The sequence below is a fragment of the Macaca fascicularis genome, chromosome 1 (genome assembly GCF_037993035.2).
Source record: "Macaca fascicularis isolate 582-1 chromosome 1, T2T-MFA8v1.1".
NCBI lineage: Eukaryota > Metazoa > Chordata > Mammalia > Primates > Cercopithecidae > Macaca > Macaca fascicularis.
Genome location: NC_088375.1, coordinates 111,266,407 through 111,289,185, shown reverse-complemented (window position 1 = coordinate 111,289,185; position 22,779 = coordinate 111,266,407). Strand labels below are relative to the sequence as shown.

Here is a 22,779-nt window from a genome sequence, read left to right as displayed (position 1 = left end):
AGGCCAAGGCAGGGGATCACCTGAGGTCAGGAGTTTGTGACCAGCCTAACATGATGAAACCCTGTTTCTACGAAATACAAAAAAGTAGCCAGGCATTGTGGCGCATGTCTGTAATCCGAGCCACTTGGGAGGCTGAGACAGGAGAATTGCTTGTACCTGGGAGGCGGAGGTTGCAGTGAGCTGAGATCGTGCCATTGCACTCCAGCCTGGGCCCCAAGAGCGAAACTCCGTTTCAAAAAAAAACAAACAAAAAAAAAAGCAAAGAAAAGTTTACAAAGCTTAAACAATATCCAGATAGCACAGAGGTTGGGCCTATGTATTCGGACTCAGAATGCAGGGCTCATATCAGTTTTCTTTTTTTTTTTTTTTTTTTTGAGACGGAGTCTCGCTCTGTCGCCCAGGCTGGAGTGCAGTGGCGCGATCTCAGCTCACTGCAAGCTCCGCCTCCCGGGTTTACGCCATTCTCCTGCCTCAGCCTCCCGAGTAGCTGGGACTACAGGCGCCCGCCACCTCGCCCGGCTAGTTTTTTCTATTTTTTAGTAGAGACGGGGTTTCACCATGTTAGCCGGGATGGTCTCGATCTTTTGACCTCGTGATCTGCCCGTCTTGGCCTCCCAAAGTGCTGGGATTACAGGCTTGAGCCACCGCGCCCGGCTTCATATCAGTTTTCTAGGGATTTATAGCAAAACCAGATCAGTTTAGACGTGCAAACTCCACAGCCTAAATAACTCTTACCATTTTGTTTTTTAAAATACTATCCATATTCTCTACATTGTCTCCTAGCCACTACTATCCTCCCCACCTCCCACCAACTCCACAAACACACACACATTTTCCAGGCAGCGCCTGTAGTCCCAGCTACTCGGGAGGCTGAGGCCGGAGAATGGCGTGAACCCGGGAGGCGGAGCTTGCAGTGAGCTGAGATCCGGCCACTGCACTCCAGCCTGGGCTACAGAGCGAGACTCCGTCTCAAAAAAAAAAAAAAAAAAAAAAAAAAAGCAGAAACTCTAACCCAGTGTATCCTGGGCACTATTTGGGTCTCTCATTTCTACTGATTGTACCTTTTGTAATAATAATTTTTCTTTTAGAAGAAACCAAGTCTCATTTATTTATGCACATAAAATTAGTTACAAGCATATAACACAATCTGATAGTTCTAGTTTACCTGAGAACATAGAAAATATACTTCATTTATATAATTAATATTTCACATTTGGGTCTTATGTAGAACAAACCTGGTGGTGAGGTACAGAAAGTCAGTCTGTTTTCCTGATTGACACTTTAGAATCATAAGCTTTTAGAACTAGAACATTAGAGATTATTTTTATTCCACACCCTCAAGTTACAGATGACAACACAGAGAACCAGGAGAGTGAGATTAAGTGACTTGTCCAGATTCAAAGAGCTAACTATAGTAAAACTGAGTACAGAATATAAATCTGCTTACTCCCATTCCAGTAATCTTTCCTTGACTTCACATGTACCACTAGCCCTCAATTTTCCATGGGATCGACTTTGTGGATTTATTTACAAAAACTGCCTTTCCCCAGCCACCAGCTAAATCTCTTACTCCTGCAGATGCATACCAAAGAAAAATATGTATACCTAGGAAATTTAATCACTTAAGCAAGCCATATTTAGGAAAGGAAATCATCTATAAAGAAAATCATGGGGTGGGGCACGGTGGCTCATGCCTGTAATCTTAGCACTTTGGGAGGCCAAGGCAGGCGGATCATGAGGTCAAGAGATGAAGACCATCCTGGCCAACATGGTGAAACCCCATCTCTACTAAAAATACAAAATTAGCTGGGCGTGGTGGTGCGCACCTATAGTCCCAGCTACTTGGGAGGCTGAGGCAAGAGAAATACTTGAACCTAGGAGGCGGAGGTTGCAGTGAGCCAAGATCGCGCCACTGTATTCTAGCCTGGCGACAGAGCAAGACTCCATCGCAAAAAAAGAAAATCATGAAGGCAGGCCAAAACCAAATAATCATTTATGTTTTGCTCATCACTACTAAAGATATAACTGAATTTGTAAGTATTCTTCTAATGTTACAACTATCTTGTAGCAAGAGGGTAGGACAAAATTATGTGTGACATCAGGATAGTTTTTCTCTTCTACTGATAGTTTGAGGCTATTTATCACACACCATCCAGAAATCACAGCTATATCTAAATTGTTTTTTGAGGTTTTTTTATTTTTATTATTATTATTATTATTTTTTTGACAGAGTCTCACTGTCACCCAGGCTGGAGTGCAGTAGTGCAATCCCGGCTCACTGCAACCTCTGCCTCCCAGGTTCAAGCAATTCTCATGCCTCCTAAGTAGCTGGGATTATAGGCATGCACCACCACACCTGGCTAATTTTTGTATCATAGAGACGGGGTTTTGCCATGTTGGCCAGGCTGGTCTCAAACTCCTGGCCTCAAGTGATCCACCCGCCTGGGTCTCCCAAAGTGCTGGCATCGCTGGCGTGAGCCACCGGGCTGGCCTATAGCTAAATTTTGAACAGGACAAAACATAAAACCAAGAGAGAAATAAACTACCAACTTTTAACATACTGTATTACTTCTCCTTAGCCAAAAGTGTTGGCCGGGCATGGTGGCTCATGCCTGTAATCCCAACACTTTTTGGAGGCTGAGACGGGTGGATTACCTGAGGTCAGGGGTTCAAGACCAGTCTAGCCAATATGGGGAAACCCCATCTCTACTAAAAATACAAAACTTGGCCAGGTATGGTGGCACGTGCCTGTAATGCCAGCTACAAGGGAGGCTGAGGCAGGAGAATCGCTTGAAACCAACCCTTCTAAGAGTGAGTCCTAGGGAGGTGGAGGTTGGAGGTTGCAATGAGCTGAGATCACACCACTGTACTCCAGCCTGGGCGACAGAGTAAGACTCTGTCTCAAAAAAAAAAAAAAAAAAAAAAAAAAAGTATACAGCCTGAAAGCATCAAAGCAATAACTTTCCTCACATTCACATTTATTCAAGTTTATTTGTAGGAAGACAATATTTCCTCTTCCCCTGAGGAAGGCCCACCATCAGTACAGTAGTGCCCAGGTCACTGCAATTCTCTCCTGATGAAAACCTTAACATCCTGACTCAATCATTCAAAAAGCACTTAATAAGGACCCACTCTTAATGCCAGGCAGGCTGCTAAGTGAAGGGGATGCATCAGCCAGTAAGTCATCATCTCTGCTTTCCAAAAGTTCATCTAATGGACTGGTTCCAGAGAAAACCCCAAGATAGATATAAGCCAACTGCCTTTATTTAACGAAAGGTTTACTAAGTGCCAGACCAAGAGGCAGAAAAAGATGAAGAGGAAATTTTAAAAGGTGAGAGGCTTTTTCAATTTACTAAACAAATTTACTAAAGAATTTGCTCCTTTGGATTATTAAAGTCATGTGTTTCTCTCCAAGAATGTAATAATCAGAAATTGACTGTAAAGGTTTTTTTATGATAATATCTAACCAAATATTTTGGTCAAAGACACTGTTACCTTTATCTTACTAATCTGGGAAAACTAGCAGATACTGATCTACATCGATACATTTAAAAATATCTAATATCTGTATTATAGGAATGTGGTTGATCTTACCAAAACTGGGATGAGTTGCTTCCTGTGCAGACAGATGCTTCCAACAGAATGTACTCTAAGCCTCTACAGTCAAACGTGTAAATCCCGTTAAACTTCTTTGCCCCATACTGAGTGGGTACAAGTAGTATAGGCAACGCTTCACAATGACCACAATTACATAGGCCAAGTTTTCAGTGAAGGTTTCTGTTTTTCCTTCTCTTTTCCACAAAAACTACAAAAGGTATCAATTAGTACACAAGCCATTGGGTAAACATCTCACTGTGTTCTGAGTCTTCTTGAAATTAATCCAAGAAACCAACCCTTCTAAGAGTGAGTCCTATCCCATTATTATTTTTAACACTATTATTGGTAGTGGTAGTGGTGATAACAAGTGCTAACTTTGCAGTTCATAAAATACTTTCAAATATATTATCTCATTTACTGAAAAAAATGAAGAAGGGATAAAAGGAAATATCATAGGCAATTATCTCAAACATCAAAAACCAAACCCAGCCGGGCACGGTGGCTCATGCCTGTAATCCCAGCACTTTAGGAGGCTGAGGTGGGCGGATCACAAGGTCAAGAGATCAAGACCATCCTGGACAACATGTGGAAACCCCATCTCTACTAAAAATACAAAAAGTAGGTGGGCGTGGTGGCATGCGCCTGTGGTCCCAGCTAATCGGGAGGCTGAGGCAGAAGAATCGCTTGAACCCGGGAAGCGGAGGTTGCAGTGAGCTGAGATCACGCCACTGCACTCCAGCCCGGCGACAGAGCGAGACTTCATCTCAAAAAAAAAAATTTTTTTTTTTTTTTTTTTTTTTAAGAGCAAGAGTCTTGCTCTATTAACCAGGCTGGAGCACAGTGGCACGATCATAGCTCACTGTAACCTCAAACTACTGGGCTCAGGCAATCCTCTTGCCTTAGCCTCCTGAGTAGCTAGGACTACAGGTGAATGCCACCATGCCTGGCTAATCAAACCCAATTTAACTGGAACTGCAGAGCAAGCATTTTCAATTCAAGAAGTTATTTCTATCAAAAAAGCATTGGACTGACTCTAGCAATGCAAAAATCACAGAAAAAATTTCCCCATAAATTATCCCCTTAATTGCTAGGTCTAACTGATTCAATGTATAAATGTTAAGATTACAGTCTCAGCAAGAATTTGACACTATAAATCTTTGTTTACCTCAATCTCTTTCCCAAATGCTTTACCCACACTTAAACACTTAATAAATATTCTTCTACAGAAGGAATACTAATAATGAAGAAGCTGCTCTAGAAAAACTGACAATATTTAGCATTCAAGGACCTTTTGAAGATTTAACGTTTATTGTGCACCTAATTAAAGTACCATGCATTACTTGTGGATTAGATACATCCACATAAATTATCTCGCTAACCTCATGAACCATGCCCAGATACTCCTGGATCCCCAGTACTAAAGTGATTAGCTTTCCAATACCAGACAGTTCTAATACTGGCAACCTTGGCCAGGCGCGGTGGCTCATACCTGTAATCCCAGCACTTTGGGAGGCTGAAGCAGGTGGATCAATTGAGGTCAGGAGTTAGAGACCAGCCTGGCCAAAGTGGTGAAACCCTGTCCCTACTAAAAATACAAAAATTAGCTGGGCATGGTGGTATGTGCCTGTAATCCCAACTACTTGGGAGGCTGAGGCAGGAGAATCACTTGAACCTGGGAGGCAGGGGTTGCAGTGAGCCAAGATCGTGCCACTGCACTCCAGCCTGGGTCACAAAGCAAACCTCCACCTCAAAAAAAGGAAAAAAAGAAAAAGAAAAAAAGAAAGAAAGAAAGAAAAAACAGTGGCAACCTTGATCCCACCTAATTAATCCTTAGAACTCAACTGGAACTCAACTCCTACTGGAGCTCAGCTACTCGCCCTAAGTCTTAAGCATTTTTTTTTAAGCTTTCTACTAGGTAATGCTCAAAATAAATCCTTGCACCTGTTCTGAAGATGCTAACTCCAGAGTAAAGACCATTCATCCCAGGTATGGCACATGATAATAGTGGCCATAATCTAAAACAAGTTCTCTCTTAGATAGCACAAGTTAAAGAATAAACATAGAACGCTAACAAAACTGAATTTCAGCTGTGCAAAAGACATTGGATCTTGGTATTGTTCCCAACCTCGAAACTCTTTTCTAGTCCTCTGAATACAGAAAGCTTTTTCTATTTGAATGAATTGAGCAGGCAAGTTTGACTCAAGAGTCCCTACCTGCATACTCATCAGAGAGAACTGAGGGAAAACAAAAAAAATTCCAGCTCGCATGACCACATTACAATGTTAACAACACATTACTCACCACCGTGCTACAAGAAAGAACCTGCAAGTAGGCACGAACTTTCAGGAAGCCAAAAAAAACAAGCAAACAACATTCTTCTAGTTCTCAAAGCACAAACACATTCAAATGCCAAAGCAGGTCACACTGTCCAGTTTATACCCAGGTACAAGTGAGTGGAGAGGGAGAAGGGAGAGGCGAGAGGAAGAGAGGAGAAGCATTATTGTGCAGGTATGCTTTTCAGCACCAAGACACATTTCTTTCTCAGATTCATCAAGAACATTTTTAACAAAAACACACACACAAAAAACTGGGGTTCCACCTATTTTTATGCCTTTATATATTCACAGAGAACATCCAACGTATGTAAACAGTGGCATGACGTAACAATGGTTGCAGACATTCCTTTTGGAATCCATTAGAGCTGTATCTAAATCCTACCTGTTACTTTCTTGACTTGTGACCTTGGGTAAATTATTTAACGTCTCTATTGCTTAGCAGATACTTCATCTGACATTCACTATAGTATCCTCAGGACCTTAAACAGTGCCTAAATCACACTAATACATACTTTGAATGAATTAATCTGTAAGGTGGCATAAGAGTATTTATTTTATGGAATTGTTATGAGAATAAATGAGGTGTTATATAAAGTGTTTAGTATAACTCAGGCTAGGATCTCACTACTACATAGTAAAGTTTTCTTCCCTTTATTCTCCAGCCAGGTCAAATGTTATGACAGACGAGCTGTGGCAAAGAATAAGATGGGATAAGCGTGGAAGAAGCCAAGCATTAGATGTTTACTACTATCACCATGGGCCATACCTAGGATGAGTGGTGCTTACTCTGGAGTTAGCAGCTTAAGAACAGGCACAAGGATTTTTTGTGAGCATTACCTAGTAGAAAACATTTTAAAATGCTTAAGACTGTGAGAGCAAGGAGCTGAGTTCCAGGAAGCAGCTGAGTTCCTAGTCAAAAAATCCGAGAATATTTAGTCTTGGCAGACGAAATTAAGTAACAGTGTCAGTTCCTTATGGTAGGTGCATAACAAGTGTTAGCTGATTCAGAAAATTGTATTTTCAATCCTCAAGTATCTGTTATCACATAAACAAAAGTCTGGCAAAAGAAGAAAACAAGAAAAGGGGTAGGAACGAGTCACATCTTAAATATGCCTGACTATGTATTTTAAAAGCAAATACAAAAGATCTAAGGCTATTCAACCCCGTAAAAAAATCTCCTATTAGCAAAAATACTCAATTGATTAATAGTATTTACTCTCCCTTTCAGGTAATAGGATCTATGTCAGTAAATTGTTTTTAACTGCTGACAGGGTAAATAAGCCTGAAAGATTTTAGTCTAAAGCTCTCTTCCTTTTACTAAAAAAAAGACTAATGGGCCTTTGAGGCTACTTCACCCACAGCTTTCAACTCAAGCAAGCCTACCTTCTTGCAGGGACAGTGGGCGGGGGGACACTAATTGTATCTTCAAATTGGGAGTCAGAGAGAATATGCAGTTAAATCCAAAATCTGAAGAAATATTTCCCCTTGAATATGAAGAATTGAATCTCAGAAGATAGCTCTAAGAAACCCAGGCCACTGTTGCATTAAGAGCCTGATAGACATAAGTACACACATTTTGTGTCTAAATATAAGGAAAACCCACAAGGAACTGAAACAGTTTGTGGTTAAACCTCACCATAATGTGGTCTTCAACTTCCCATTTCGTTTTCCAGGCATCGTTCTGTGTTTTTAACCACTTGATCCATCTCGTCTCAAGCAATGTGATCTACTAGAAAGAGCACTAAACAACCATCAAAAGAACAAACTATACACACCAAGTCCTACTACTTACTAGGCATGCAAACATAAACCAGTAACTTAAACCCTGAATTCAGTATCCACTGAGAATGCTGAGCCAGACTCAGTACCTTTCAAAGCTGTCTACCAAGGTACCCCACTTTGGAGAGGCATCAGAAACCCACCAAACCCAGTTCTCCCTATTGCTATTACCCAGACTGAAAATGTGTGATCATTCTTATATAACCTTTTTCACAATAATCAATTACCAAATTCTATTTATCTCTCTTCAAATTACTCAAATCTCTCCCTCTTTCTGTATTACCATTACCCTTGTAGACAGTCTTTTTCCTGGACTATTATAACAGTCCTCTAACTGGTATCCTCTATTTTATACCACAAGGCTAAATCAGTTGTCCTAAAATACTAATTCATACAATTCCCTACTCAGATATTTTTCACTATAAGTATAAAAACCAAATTCCTTTGGCTGAGATTTAAGTCTCGCTCCAATTTATCTAACTCTAACTTTACTGATCTTATTGCCCTCCTAGGTAAAACACTGTGCTACAAACTGCTTTTCCTGCCCCCAAAACAAGGTGAGCTCGGCTCACTGGTCCTCCACCTTGAATGTTTCCCCACTATATTTCTCTCTCCTCTAAGGTCTAGATTACCATAAAGGTAAAATTTTTCCCTATCTATTCCCTTTAAACTTCTATAAAGCTATGTAACTGTACTCCTCACTTGGTACTTAGTACCTAGGACTTTGTATTACTATTCATCTATTTATGCAAATGTTCAGTGTTCACAGATAATTAGTGAGTTCTTAATGACTTTGACTGTTTCTATAATATACTGGAGGCCTCACTTTTCAGAGAACAGACATCTAATACACTGTTGATAGTAACTACTACCTTAGACAAGTCATTTAAATTTTCTGGGTCTCGTTTTCCTCACCTAGAAAATGAAAATATGTAAATCTCTTTTCAGTTCTAAAATGCTATATGATATTATATATACTTCTACATAGCCTATATTTGTTTCTCACATTTTTTTCTTTATATGCATTTATCTACATGTAACCATGTCCTATGTAACCCAGAATATAAATTCCCAAGGGGCCAGTTCTCCTCCTGCTTATTTATTTACTGGGTGACACTTCCTTGGCATCTCCTTAGTGCATCGTGCCCAGATTCTAGTGCACAGCAAGTGTTCGGTGGAAAGGAATTTGTAGTTTCAATCAGGCAGCAAACATCAAGGGAAATTCGCACAGATGATTTAAATCTCAGTTTTCATAATGAACTAGTATATTATACAAAATTACAAAGACGTGAGAAAGAAGGAACTTAAAGTTGTTAAAATGACCAGACACCTGGTGCCAAATAGCCAGGAATTTATTTCAGGCAAGCAAAGAAGCTAGGACACAGAAACTCTTAAGTCTAACTCTCAAATTATATTTTCAGAGTTCTAAGAAGGGGTATGGAAAGTCTCTATCCATGGTCAGTAAACAACAGGGACCAAGTATTGTTCATGTCAGAGAATCCTGTCCCTTAGAACTGATAGACATTTTCAGGAAATGGATGGTTTCATACCTAGCCAGGTGAGCTACCAGTTCAAGGGAGGCAAAACCAGATGCTCACAATGGAGCGCATAAGAGAAGGTAAGTTTCTAAAATATATTTTTGTTGGAGCTAGGCATAGTGGCACACACCTACAGTCCCAGCTACTCAGGAGGCTGAGGTGGGAGGATGGCTTGAGCCCAGGAGGTCAAGACCAGCCTGGGCAACATAGTGAGACCCTGTCTCTAATAAATAAATAAACTACATTTTTGTTAGTTAGTGTCATTGTATTTTCCCATTGTCATGCCTTAATTCTTCACATGCGACTACCTTTATATAAATATCAATATTTATTAACACTAAAGCCTCAGAGGAATTCGCTCCTTTTCTTTTGATGTTAGCTATTAATGATTCAAAAGTCACTAGTAGACCAACTCATTTAAAATGACCCTGACTTTTCAAAGAACTATTTTAGAACACAGCACTGGTACTTTCAAAGCTGCATTCTATCTATAATATTCTCTAAGTAGGTATCTGTAGAGTGTAGCCTGGATGCAACTTTGATATAGTTAAGATAAAAGGCTTATAAAGAATTCTAAGCCAGATTTTGAAGAATGAGAGGAAACAGAAGCCCTTTAAATGTTTATACCTATCCCCTTCTTTCTGCTCCTGTTCCTCAATCCTATTTTATAACATCTGCTAACTCCTACCTACTCTGCTTCTTTGCTCTTTCCCCTGTCTTATGCATTCTCCTCCCGCGCCCACCCCCAACCCTAAGAACAGCTCTGGGAGCCACAAGGTCAACAATCTGGTGCTAGGAACTAGGGCTCTTGCCGTCTTTCCTTTTAAGACCCCAAATAACATCAAAGAGACATGGGCAATCATCTTTTTCTGTGGTTTTCGCCCCCAACCAGATCTCCTTACCAAGACTAGAGAGGAGACATGGGGGTAGCAGGTAAGGGGGGGGAATAAGTCATTTACTCATAGGAACTATAACCTCATTAAAGACAACTCAATAACATGGAGATATTTACAGCAAAAATGTTCATCTCAGGCTTATTTCCTAGAGCCTGTTGTGGCCTACAACTCTCATACGTTCCCCCTCCACCTTCTCAAATATACTAAATGTGTGCTCAGAAATAAAAAGCACTTATTAAAAATTTGAGCTAAAGATAACTACAAAAGAAAATCCCCTGCAAATTAAAGTTCAGAAATGCATTTTAGACGTATAAACGGGCCGAGCACAGTGGCTCACACCTGTAATCCCAACACTTTGGGAGGCAGCAGGAAGACTGCTTGAACCCAGGAATTCGAGATCAGCCTGGGCAACACAGCAAAACCCCTCTCTACAAAAAATGTAAACAATTAGCTAGGTATGGTGTCACACACCTGTGGATCCCAGCTTCTTGAGAGGCTGAGGTGAGAGAATCACCTGAGCCAAGGAGCTCAAGGCTGCAGTGAGCTGCAATCGTGCCACTCTATTCCAAACTGGGTGACATAGCAAGACCTTAGCTCAAAAAAAAAAAAAAAAAAAATGGATTTGGGATTATCTACTTCAAAAAGGTCCATTATATTGCCTTTCTGAATGCCAAAAGGAAATCACAACGTGTTGGTTTAACCAATCAAAATTGTCAAGAGTTGACTGCTTTTAACCTACAAAATGGCAATTTCACATAGTTTAACTTAATATTAATTTCCTACTTGGGGGTGGGAGGAGCTTCCATAAGGCCAAAACAATGTTATATTGGGACTATATGTTACAGAATTAAAAGCTTCAAAATACGCTGATACACAACCTGGCCTCATCATTAAAAAAAGGAGTGCGGTGAAAAGTACATGTACATAGATATGTGTGAATGGGTGTATCCAATAATTGGATACACATGTTGGTCCTCAGCACTTTTTTTTTTTTTTTTTTTTTTTTGAGACGGAGTCTCGCTCTGCCGCCCAGGCTGGAGTGCAGTGGCCGGATCTCAGCTCACTGCAAGCTCCGCCTCCCGGGTTCACGCCATTCTCCTGCCTCAGCCTCCCGAGTAGCTGGGACTACAGGCGCCCGCCACCGCGCCCGGCTAGTTTTTTGTATTTTTTAGTAGAGACGGGGTTTCACCATGTTAGCCAGGATGGTCTCGATCTCCTGACCTCGTGATCCGCCCGTCTCGGCCTCCCAAAGTGCTGGGATTACAGGCTTGAGCCACCGCGCCCGGCCCCTCAGCAGTCTTTATTAAGTGAATAGACAGGCTGCCTTTTCTTAAGGCCCATCTCCATCTCCTGTGAAGGTGTCAAGACCTTGATGACAAAAGCAGAATCTGATAGCTAGTGAAATGAGTCTGGCCACATGAATACACTGCCTCAAAAGCCAACAGGATCAATTCCCAGGAGTTTCCCAATTGGGATGCTATCACCTATTAATTTCCATTTCATTTTCCAAGAAATGTTTGTTCTCACCCCTGCAGGAAGTTAGTCTTGACTACTTTTACCATTTATGGGCATTTTTATGTAATTTTCAGTGCCAAGTGTTTGTTTATAAGCTTTATTTTTCAGGGGGTTCACCCCAATAGTCAAATTAATAGTTCACCAACATAAAAGATGGCCTTTTGTTGTTGTTCATAATCTATTTAGTCACGAACAGTGTCTAAATGCCTACTATGTGTAAGTTTCTACAGCATGCCTCATAAGGGATACAAAGAAAAAGAGACTACTTATCTGCTCTCAAAGAGCTTACGGTATAGTAGAAGAGGCATGCCAAGGGCACAAATAAACCAAAATACAAAAATACACAGCTACCACATGACAAGTACCAACAAAATGATAGGAAGATTCAGTTGTAGGAAAGATTATATCCTGCTGGAGAAAAAAGAAAATCAGGAACGTTTTTGTGGAAGAGATAGTTTACACTGGGACTTTATGAATGGGTAAGTTTTTTTTAATTAAAAAAAAACAAACAAACAGGGCAAGTGGGAACTGGGCACAGTGGCTCACACCTGTAATCCTAACACTTTGGGAGACCGAGGCGGCCAGATCACTTGAGGTCAGGAGTTTGAGACCAGCCTGGCCAACATTAGGAAACCCTGTCTCTACGAAAAAATACAAAAAGTAGCCAGGTGTGGTAGCGCGCATCTGTAGTCTCAGCTTCTCCGGAGGCTGAGGCAGGACAATCACTTGAACCTGGGAGGTGGATGTTGCAGTGGGCAAAGATGGCGCTACCACACTCCAGCCTGGGTGATGGAGCAAGACCCTGTCTTAAAAAAAAGAAAACAAAAAACAAACAAACAAAAAAACAGGACAAGTGAGGAGGGCAATGGAGAAAACAGGTTTAAAACTTAGGTGACTGAATGAACTAGATCTACCTGTAGACATATCTGAAAAGCAATCTTGAGAAAAAAAAGTTGCAAAAGGATACATACATGATTCTATTTATGTAAGATTTCAAAACAAAACTATATGTTGCCTATGAATACATATGTGGGGTTGGGCGTGGTGGCTCATGCCTGCAATCCCAGCACTTTGGGAGGCCAAGGTGGGCAGATGACTTGAGGTCAGGAGTTCAAGACCAGCCTGGTCAATAGGGTGACACTCCGTCTCTACTAAAAATACAAAAATTACCTGGGCATTGTGGCATGCACCTGTAATCCCAGCTGCTTGGGAGGCTGAGGCAAGAGAATCACTTGAACCCGGGAGGCAGAGGTTGCAGTGAGCAGAGATTGCGCCACTGCACTCCAGCCTGGGTGACAGAGCAAGATTCCACCTCAAAAATAAATAAATAAATAAAGATGTGGGGGGGAAAGTATAAAACATGAAGGAATGAACACATCAATTCAGGCCAGTAGTCATTTCCTGAGAAAGAGGAGGGAAGAAAGGATGCGGGGTGGAACTTCAGCTATATCTATAACATTTAATATTTTAAAGAGAGTAAGACATCTAAAACAACTATGACAAAATGTTAATGTCCATCAAATTTGGGTTGCAGACTCAAAATTGTTTGAGTTTTTCCCCTGAACTTTTCTAAATGTTTGAAATATCTCATTATGCAAAATTGTAAAATTAATAAAGGGCCAGGTGATTGGAAGAATAGAGGAGTCAACACAAAAACAGTAAGGAGCAGAATGGCTTCCCGAAACTATAAGGAAATATCTGACTTGTTCAGTTTTAGAGTGAAGAGGAGCCTTCACATCCCTCAAACAGTGTGCACAAGCGGAGCTTCGAACAGGGTAGAGTGGGGACTGACAACAATGGATAAGAAGGTTTATTGCCATCTCAAATCAGATAGCGGAGGGGAGTGAAAAACCACCTTCCCACATAATTTAAATGCCAGTGTAACCAAGTTATCTCCCCTAAAACAGTCAAGGAAACTTCCAGTTACACAGGAATTCAGATAAGTACTCACTGTGAGTAGCTATTCTGTGCCTCCTCTCTATCCACCCCTTCCCTCTCCCAAATACAAACAAAAACAAAATGTACCCTTGCCCACTTGAGAAAGAATTAAGACTTGGCAGCTCTGCTAAAGTGGACAGCTTCCAAACCAAGGCCCTTCCCTGGGGAAGATGCTGACAGAGCCCAGAGAAAATAATTTAAAAATCACAACTCAGACAAGTTTTGAGGAAGGCCTATCAATGGAAGGTATCCATCCTTCCACACGTCCTTAAGTGCCAACTTCTCCCAGGGGTACCTAAGGACTTAGATGATGCCCTCTACCCTGTTCTGTTCTCCTCCAGCAAAAGTGACTAAAACACAAAATCCAAACTCTTGCTTAGCACTTTAAAACCACACTTGAAAACCAAACAATTTCCCTCCATAAAAATCCAATGAAAATAAAAATACAGGGAAGATGCAGAATCTGGGTATTTAATATTTTAAAGAAAGAAATATAAAACAAATAAGACAAAATGTTAATGTCCATCAAATTTGGGTTGTAGGCTCAAAATTGTGTCTGTTTGGGTTTCTTCCCTGAACTTTTCTCAACTTTGTTTAGATAAATATTCTTTTTTTTAAGATAAATATACTTTTAATCAGTGCCCATTTATCATAGCTTATTTAACAAGTTTCAGTGGCACAAATTAAAACTAAGTTTAAAAGAAAACAACTTAAAGGGAGCTTAGTGGCAGAGATAAAGACACTCAACAGAACAAATACCTTGACATTCTCCTACATCTGAATCACTACAGCAAAAAAATCCTAACACCTTATTCAGCCCAGTCCAGGGCACTGAACTGCCCCTCTTCCCAATGGTACTCTCAGGGCACATCTTTCTCAGTCAGACCTAAGAAAATACCTCTATTCAGTCTGGACTGGTTAAAAAAAGACAGTAGAATGGAATGACATTGAGTCCTTCTATCTTCTAGTACAATGCAATGTGGCAGAATGACACAAACACTGAAATGGGACTTGGGAGAGAACAGAGAGGTGAACTCACCTTTATTAATCACCTAGTACATATTGAAGACTGAATTCTAGACCAAGCTATCACAGACCCACTTCTGTGATCCTGCGTAAACCTCAGGTATTCTATTTGAAAGTGAATGAGGAAAACTAAGAAAGCATAGCAGTCCCTCCAGTTGTCTGATTCCAGGATTCTGTAAATATGATCACTCTCAATAAATGTGTTCAGCATAATAAAGTTACTGAAAGGACTTTTGCTTTCTCCATCTCCAATCCACCCTACACACCACTGACATGATCTTTCTAGGATGTGAAACTTATTAAATGGTTCATCATATACTGCAATGCAAGATAAAGCTCTGTATGATCCAGCACTGCCTACCTCTTCAGCCTGCCCTCCATCCCATCCTCCAGTCATAATGATTAAGTAAAAGTTACCGGAAAAAGTCTGGCTTTCATTCCTTTAAGCTTTTGTTCATGGTATTTTCTGAGACTGGAATGTAATTCTTGTCATCTGTAGAGTATATCCTTAATTAATCTTTCAAGGCTCAACTCAAATGCTAACTCCTCGGTGAGGCTCTTTCCAACCTCTGTGTGCCCAAGAGAGAACTGACCCTTGGGCTCCCACTCTCCCTGCTATATACTTCTATCACAGCATCTATCACACTTCATTCCATCTATATATTTACATATCTGTCTCCTCCCACTAGACCCATACGCTCCTCGTGGGTTCCTTGTCTGCCTTACCTCCATCTCAGTGCCTAGGACAGTGTTTACAAGATAGGAGACGTGTTTAGGTTTAGATGTGTTTAAGTTTATCAGTACCATTTTCTTTGCCCTTCTGCTCTTTCCCTAAACTCTAGTCCTCAGAGAGCTTATTAATTATCTTGGCTACAGCTAACACATCTAGGCCATGAATTGCAAAACTGCATTCCCAAACCTACCCCCATCTCTACCCCAGCTCACACCCAGGATGGCCTTCATTTGGACATTTCATTGCCACTTTAAATCCAACACATCCCAAATTATACTCATCATATTTCCCTAAAATGAGGAAAGCTTCCTAACTTTTTTATTTCAGTCAATGTCTCAGACACCCAGCCATAATGTGTCACAGTCATAGTTGACTCATTACCCTTCTTCATCTCCCACATCCAGTCCTCATTAATTTCCATTTTTCCTTCACAGTCTCTTTTTCACTCTTTCCTCTCCTTAGCCTACCCTCCACAACTCTAACTCGGGCCTCATCATTTCACACACCCCCAGTGTCAATCTCCATTCCCTCCAAGCCAGCCTGTGTATTAGTATCATCATACCACTATTCTATTCAAAAATCTTCTATCATTTAAAATATAAAGTTGACAGGGCATGGTGGCTCATGCCTGTCATCCCAGCACTTTGGGAGGCTGAGGTGGGTGGATCACTTGAGGTCAGGAGTTTGAGACCAGCCTGGCCAACATGGTGAAATCCTGTCTCTACTAAAAATACAAAAATTAGCTGGGCACGGTGGTGCACGCCTGTAATTCCAGCTACTCGGGAAGCTGAGGCACGAGAATCGCTTGAACCCAGGAGGCGGAGACTACAGTGAGCCAAGACTGAGTCACTGCACTCCAGTCTGAGCTGGACGACAGAGCAAGACCCTGTCTCAAAAAAATAATAATTTTATATATATATATATATATGCCTGGCTTTTTAACACCCTCTATAAACATAGCTCCAAACCAACCTACCCACCTTCATTTCACTACTGCTCACTGCCACTCAAGTTAGTCTCCTCACTGCCCCAAGAACATCTCAGGTATAGTCCTGTTTCCAGGCTTTTGCTTGATCCCTTTCAGCTCCAATATGAAATGTTTTGTTATCCTCTTCATCTTCATCCCTTGTACCTAATACACTTTTATTTATCTTTTGTTTATTTATTTTCGAGACAGAGTCTTGCTCTGTCACCCAGGCTGGAGCGCAGTGGTGCCATCTCAGCTCATTGCAACCTCCACTTCCTGGATTCAAGTGATTCTCCTGCCTCAGCCTCCTGAGTAGCTAGGATTACAGGCATGAGCCACCATGTCTGGCCTATTTATTAAGATCTGAAATGAGTTATAATTCATTTGTGACATAACTACCTGAGTATTCTTCTCCCCAAATACCTATGGTATTAGGTCTGTACTATGCAACTAACAATATAGTTTTACATTTTAAAATTTTGTCTGGCATATTAAGAGGCTCAGCAAGTATTCATTCCTTCTTATTCTCCTTACTCCCAGCTGGACTGTAAACTCTTCAAGGACACAAAGTTGTCATTTTTCCTAATCCTCCGTAGCACCTAGCGAAGAATTAAACACGTAGCCGGTCACTACAAATAACAGTTTAGTAGTTTTCTTATCTAAAGCTGTCTCTTAGAGGAAATAAAGGGATAAAGTATAATCCTAAAAAAAAAAAAAAACAGTCGAAAATAATCCCTATCTAGTTGTATAAAATAAGATTCCTGACTTTTCCACCTGATTTCTAGCTCAGAAATACTACAATCTCCTGATTCAAGAAGTAAATAATAATCCTGTGCTAGTGACATCACAGTTTGCTAATGATTATAAAGAGGTGGGGGAGGATGGCAGGGATAGAGGAAAGCAAGTCAACTGGAGGAAAAAAAAAGGATGAAAGAATGGCATGTGATTTTGTTTACTTCTTAAATGTGGACACTTCAGCCCATTCTTTTTTTTTTTTTTTTTAATTGGACATATTTTTCAAACAACTTTCCTACAGGAGGAAAAGTCTGACAGATTTTCAACTGATATCTGGAAGAGCCTCTACAAAGCACAAATCCTTTGAGAAAGCCGGTTTAATCTTCAACAACACAACATAATGCAGTGGCATTCGTCCAGATACTGTGAGTGAAGGCTCGTTCTGGCTGGAACACAAGCATCACCTGCCAGTCATTCTCAGACATAAGACAGACGGCCTACGAGGCCACATTGAATCCATACAGATTTTGAAAAGAAATTGGTCTATCAACATATTCAGTATAGTCTAGTCTTAATTATCCACAAATGGATTATTCATTTTATGGAGTTCTAAGGCCAAACCTTTAATACAAGATTGACTGTTCATCATCATCAGTGTACTCTCCTGGCCATCAGGTAATACAAGCTTAGAAATGCAAATTTATTTCAATATCAGTATGATCCCCAAAAAATGAAAATAAATCTGGTTTAAAAAATAATGTATTGGCCGGGCGCGGTGGCTCACGCCCGTAATCCCAGCACTTTGGGAGGCCGAGGCAGGTGGATCACGAGGTCAGGAGATCGAGACCATCCTGGCTAAAATGGTGAAACCCCGTCTCTACTAAAAATGCAAAAAAATTAGCCAGGCGTGGCGGCAGGCGCCTGTAGTCCCAGCTACTTGGGAGGCTGAGGCAGGAAAATGGCGTGAACCCGGGAGGTGGAGCTTGCAGTGAGCTGAGATCGCACCACTGCACTCCAGCCTGGGCAACTGAGCGAGACTCTGACTCAAAAAAAAAAATGTATTTTCAAGAGCACAAAGTTGTCATTTTTCCTAGTCCTCCATAGCACCTAGCAAAGAATTAAACTCATAGTGGGTCACTACAAATAACAGTTTAGTAATTCTTCTTATCTAAAACTATGTCTTAGAGGAAATAAAGGGATAAGATATAATCCTAAAAAAACACAGTTGAAAATAACCAAGAAATGTCTTTATTAAGTTCTGAATTACCTACAACAGTGCTCCCTACATTAGCAGAGATAACTGAGAGTTAAATGCACTTGAAACATAATGCTGTCCTTACTACAAGCTCTTGAGGAGAATCCGGCCATAGTCTTGAGACTTCCCCACAGGATGGTGCACTATGAGACAGGCACAAGCAGGCTCAGCATAGTAAGGTGTGTAAACACAACAACTTCTACAAGGAATCTTAGGCCTCCTGGCTGTATCCCTTCAGGCCAGGATGGTAAAGAAAATAAGAGTCACAATGTATGGATGCCTGCCTGACTCCTTGTCCCTGAGTCCCTAAACCAAAGAGCTCAATATTTCTCATTAAATCCGTCCTTTGTTCAAGGACCTACAATGATTCTATTGACCCTTATATCAACACCCAACAGAGTCTGGCTTCTGAGTCCCCTCCACCCTCTTGCCTGCTCTACCCATGACTTGCCCAACCCACATTCTCTACAGTCACTCTCATATATTCCCCCCACTCACAACTTAGTCATTCATACCATCATTGCGCACTGTACATTCTATACTTTCTGTTTGGAAGATCCTTTCTTTTCTTTTATTCCCAACCCAATAACTATTTCATTTACTTGAATGCTCACATTTTACAGATAAGGAAGAGAAGTTAACTTGTCCAAGGTCACATGGTAAAAACTAGACCCAAGGTCTGAACGAAGACCCATGTAACTCAATAGCCCATACCTCTTTATGACTCATCCATAGCCTCCCAAGTCCATTTCAAAATTTATTGACTCAGAAATCTCCCCTAATATATTTCACTGATTCTTTCTTTGTTACTTCAAGTCTTCTCAGCCCTTACATACTTATCAGCACGTTAAATTTGCTTTTGTCTGTATGTTGTTTCCTAAATGTTAAAGCTTATAATAGTCTGCCTTCCCATTTATATACCACCTTTCCCATCCACCCTCAACCCCAAGAGCAAGGACACATGTCTTTACATCTTTTATACCTCCCTAAAGCCTGTCACTGGAGCATGGAGACTGCTTTATCCACAGCAGTGTTCAATCGTTACTCAGCAAGGATGGCTTATTTAAAAACAAACAAACAACTCCCTTCTATTATATTAAGAAGTCAACTGAATTCAGGCATTCATGAGAAAAACTGCCCTGTATCTGTCTTCCAGTTACACAAATTTTTAATTACCTGAATTTATCAGAGGCTACAAAAAAGATTCCACAGTCTGCTATTCCACAGCTCCTAAGTTTCCATAGGAAAGACACTGCTGAGGTCACATTTCAAAGCGCTGTTTAAGGATTTTCCCTTTGGTGGGATGAGTGTTTAGGGTAAGGAGAGGGCTACTCATACACACATACACACACACACACACACACACATATGCACTATAATGGCCAGTGTCTTTAGCATGCTTAAGATATTCAAGAGCTCCAAAACTTTGACAAGTGGCACTTAGTGCCCTCATAACAATCAGAATACTTATTTTGGCTACATACATTGAATCTCAAAATTGCAAATAAAGCCTTCTGAGAACTAGAAATAGTGGTGGACTACCAGGCAGCTCTCCACTCATTCCTAGGCTCCTTCAACCCCTTTGATCCCCATGCCCTGGAATAAAGTATGCAGTTCAACTTAGGAGAGTTGCCAAATGCAGATATAAATAGAATTTACCCAGATACCATCACTAATATTGGCACCAATCAACTCACACAGATCAAAACAATTATTGATCATCAGCAGATTCTGGGAAAGGTGTATGTGGTTTTTAAAAATTAGATTTTCATCTCCAAATTAAATCTTTTTTTAAATAGGGTCTCAAAAGAAAGATTAAACAAAGCTTTAGGAAATTTTCCAAGTTGCTGGCAACATAAGGCCACTAAAGGCCACCTAAGGATTAGCATTCATTACCAGTTACCCTGCCTTATACAAGTCAGCAGATAGCAAGCTCTTGCTTTGGCAAAGTTTTACATTTTTTTTTCTGAGGGAGTCTTCGGTATTAAAGGCAAGGAATAAGTCAAATAAGGCAACGACAATAAAAAATTAGTTTGGAAACTATCTTCCTTCCATCTTTCCTTCTATCTTGAAAGTGTAATGTCCAAAGCAGATACCTGTTCAATTCTAAATTATGCATGTTAACGTATAATTATTGGCAGAAAGGTGCTGATAATCAAAAATGGGGGTAAAATCGAAAAAATCTATTTTGGTTTTGGAATATATGTTTTCAGCATATTTACCTTCTTAATTATGCCTATTGTGAGCTAATACTTGCATTCATTTGCAATCTCTAAGTACATAGTAACTGGCCACTTTGTCAAGGAGGTGCTCTGAGGCAAGCTGGGTCAATAGCGGAAATTAGAACGGTCCGGTATTCAGCCTGCAGAGGAGCAACATCAAGTTCATTTATTTTACAGTTTTGTTCAGCCTTCAAAATACCAGTAGACTAGCACAGCAAGTTGGTTACTAAACGTTAAAAGAACTACTTGAAAAACAATGAAGACAAAGAGTATAATTAATTCATTGTTTGCGCATAATGTATTTGTAAGTTATACACGGCAAATACTTAACTACCTCCGATTCTCCCTAGCCACCCAGCTTCTGTCCCTGAAGTCTTCTCCCCATCAGGAATGCAATCTCATTTAGGAGGAAGAAAATTTTCCAAATGTTTTCAGAAGTTACATAGCACAGAAACTGTTTTTTAAATATTTAGGGGTTAGCAACTCTTTGGAGCCAGTCTTACCGCCACCTCTTTCTCTACTCTGTCCTTTTCCACCTTTGAAATAGATTCTGAAAGACAAAGGGATCCAGCCTCCTAAAAAATCTCCTAAATATACAGTACTAGAGGCCAAAGACTGAAAAATTAGCAGCCTGTGAATTTCTAAGTAAAGAGTTACGTAGTACGTATAAAAAGATAAGGAAAATAAAAGGCAACGTCCTGCTAATTCTTGGCTTTGCATTCATGAAAAGCTGCCTGAAAAGTTTGTGGGGAACTTCTTCCATAAAATTCCACCAGTCAGTTTCTACTTTCAAATTTTTACAGCTGTATTGTGCCCAGAGAAGCCACCTAGGTTAGACAGAAAGACTACCACGAGGAGGGAGAGAGAGACTCTGAGCGCTGGACCTTGTGAGCCGACAAGCTAAAAATACGCCGGCCCAGTAAACAAATCCCATTCCATCCCGACCGGAGCCACACCGTTAACCTAGTAATTATGAGAAGAGTGAGATCACGCAGCCCCCGGCTTACTTACTCATCATCAGCTTCTAAAGTTTCCATCGGCTCATAGCAACTTTTCTTTTTCCTAAAGTTCTTACTTAAGATTGCCCTAGAATCCGTCAACCTCCGTCTCTCTCTCACACATACACACACACCTTTTTCTCGCCTTTCCTCCATTACTGTATGCACCTTAGGGAGGTTATCAATAGGGAGAATTAGCTTGTTTGCTTTTCATTTTAGTTTCATATTGAGACTTTAAATGAACTTTATCCTACTGTGGGGGTAATAGACTGCATCTTAATCACCTTAAAACTCCACCATCCCTCCCGAAAGTCTAGCTGACAAGGGGGGGACCGTCCAAACTGCCCAGCACAGCTCAGGAAGGGAGGCCGGGAGCTGGAGAGCGCGGGGTAGGAACGCAGGACGCAGGTGAAAGGAAGGAGGAAAGGTTGGGACGAAGCAAGGAGCAGTCAGGGCGAGAAAGGAGTGCCGAGGGGAGATGGCTTCGGGTGAAACAGAATCAGAAAGGAGAAAGGGGACAGTGGCGATCTGAGGAGCAGAGTTTGCGAGTCTGAGAAGCCGGGAGGGGCGGGAGCAGACGGGGAACGGTGTCAGGGGGGGGGGCTCCGTTACCCTCGCGGCTCCCGGGGCAAGGCCCTAGGCCGGGGCGGAGCGCGGGGCCCGACCGCCTCTCCTCATTCCTCGGCAGTGACCCCGGGGTCCGGCCGGCCCCTCCCCCGACGGCGATGGAGGCGGAGGCGGTGGTGGAGACGGCGACCGCAGCTGTTGCTCCGCACAGGATCTGGAGCTGGAGCCAGAAGGCACTGATCGGGACTGGCCTCCCCCAGTGGCTTTTTGCCCGCTCCACACCCCGGTCGCCACTCCGACTCCGGCGGCTGGTTCAGGATCGGTGGCTTTCGGCTGTCCGGCCGGAAACAGGCGCCAGTTTCCGGCCGGAGCGGGTTGGTGGTGACACCCAGGCCGCCCCCAGGCCTCCTCCCGCTCCGCCCCGTCGCAGCCCCGCCTTTAGCGCCGCTCCCCAGGCTGCGGCCAGTTTGGCGCTTGCCCCGCGCGTGACCCCGTGTTTTCCTGACCCGCGTCCCTAAAGCGCCTGGTCTGGAGCATTCTTGAACCGGAGCTAGAGGAGTACAGAGTGGACTCTTAGGACTCTGGGGTAGAATCAGTTGGCTACAGCTGTTAGGAAGGAGCTGAAAGGGGTGGAGTAGTTGTAGAAAGGTGAGAGGGATGTAAATACTTCAGAATGA

At 41.6% G+C, this 22,779-nt stretch overlaps 1 protein-coding gene across 3 annotated transcripts in view; it reads right to left on the bottom strand.

The window, feature by feature from the left end:
• Positions 1-22,405, bottom strand: part of OTUD7B (OTU deubiquitinase 7B) — a 73,505-nt gene extending 51,100 nt beyond the window's left edge. For all 3 annotated transcript variants that reach the window (XM_005542019.5, XM_073996735.1, XM_073996733.1), the window contains exon 1: positions 22,148-22,405. The gene's annotated coding sequence lies outside the window, so the exon portion shown is untranslated. The remainder of the gene's footprint in view (positions 1-22,147) is intronic.
• Between the last annotated feature and the right edge of the window lie 374 nt (positions 22,406-22,779).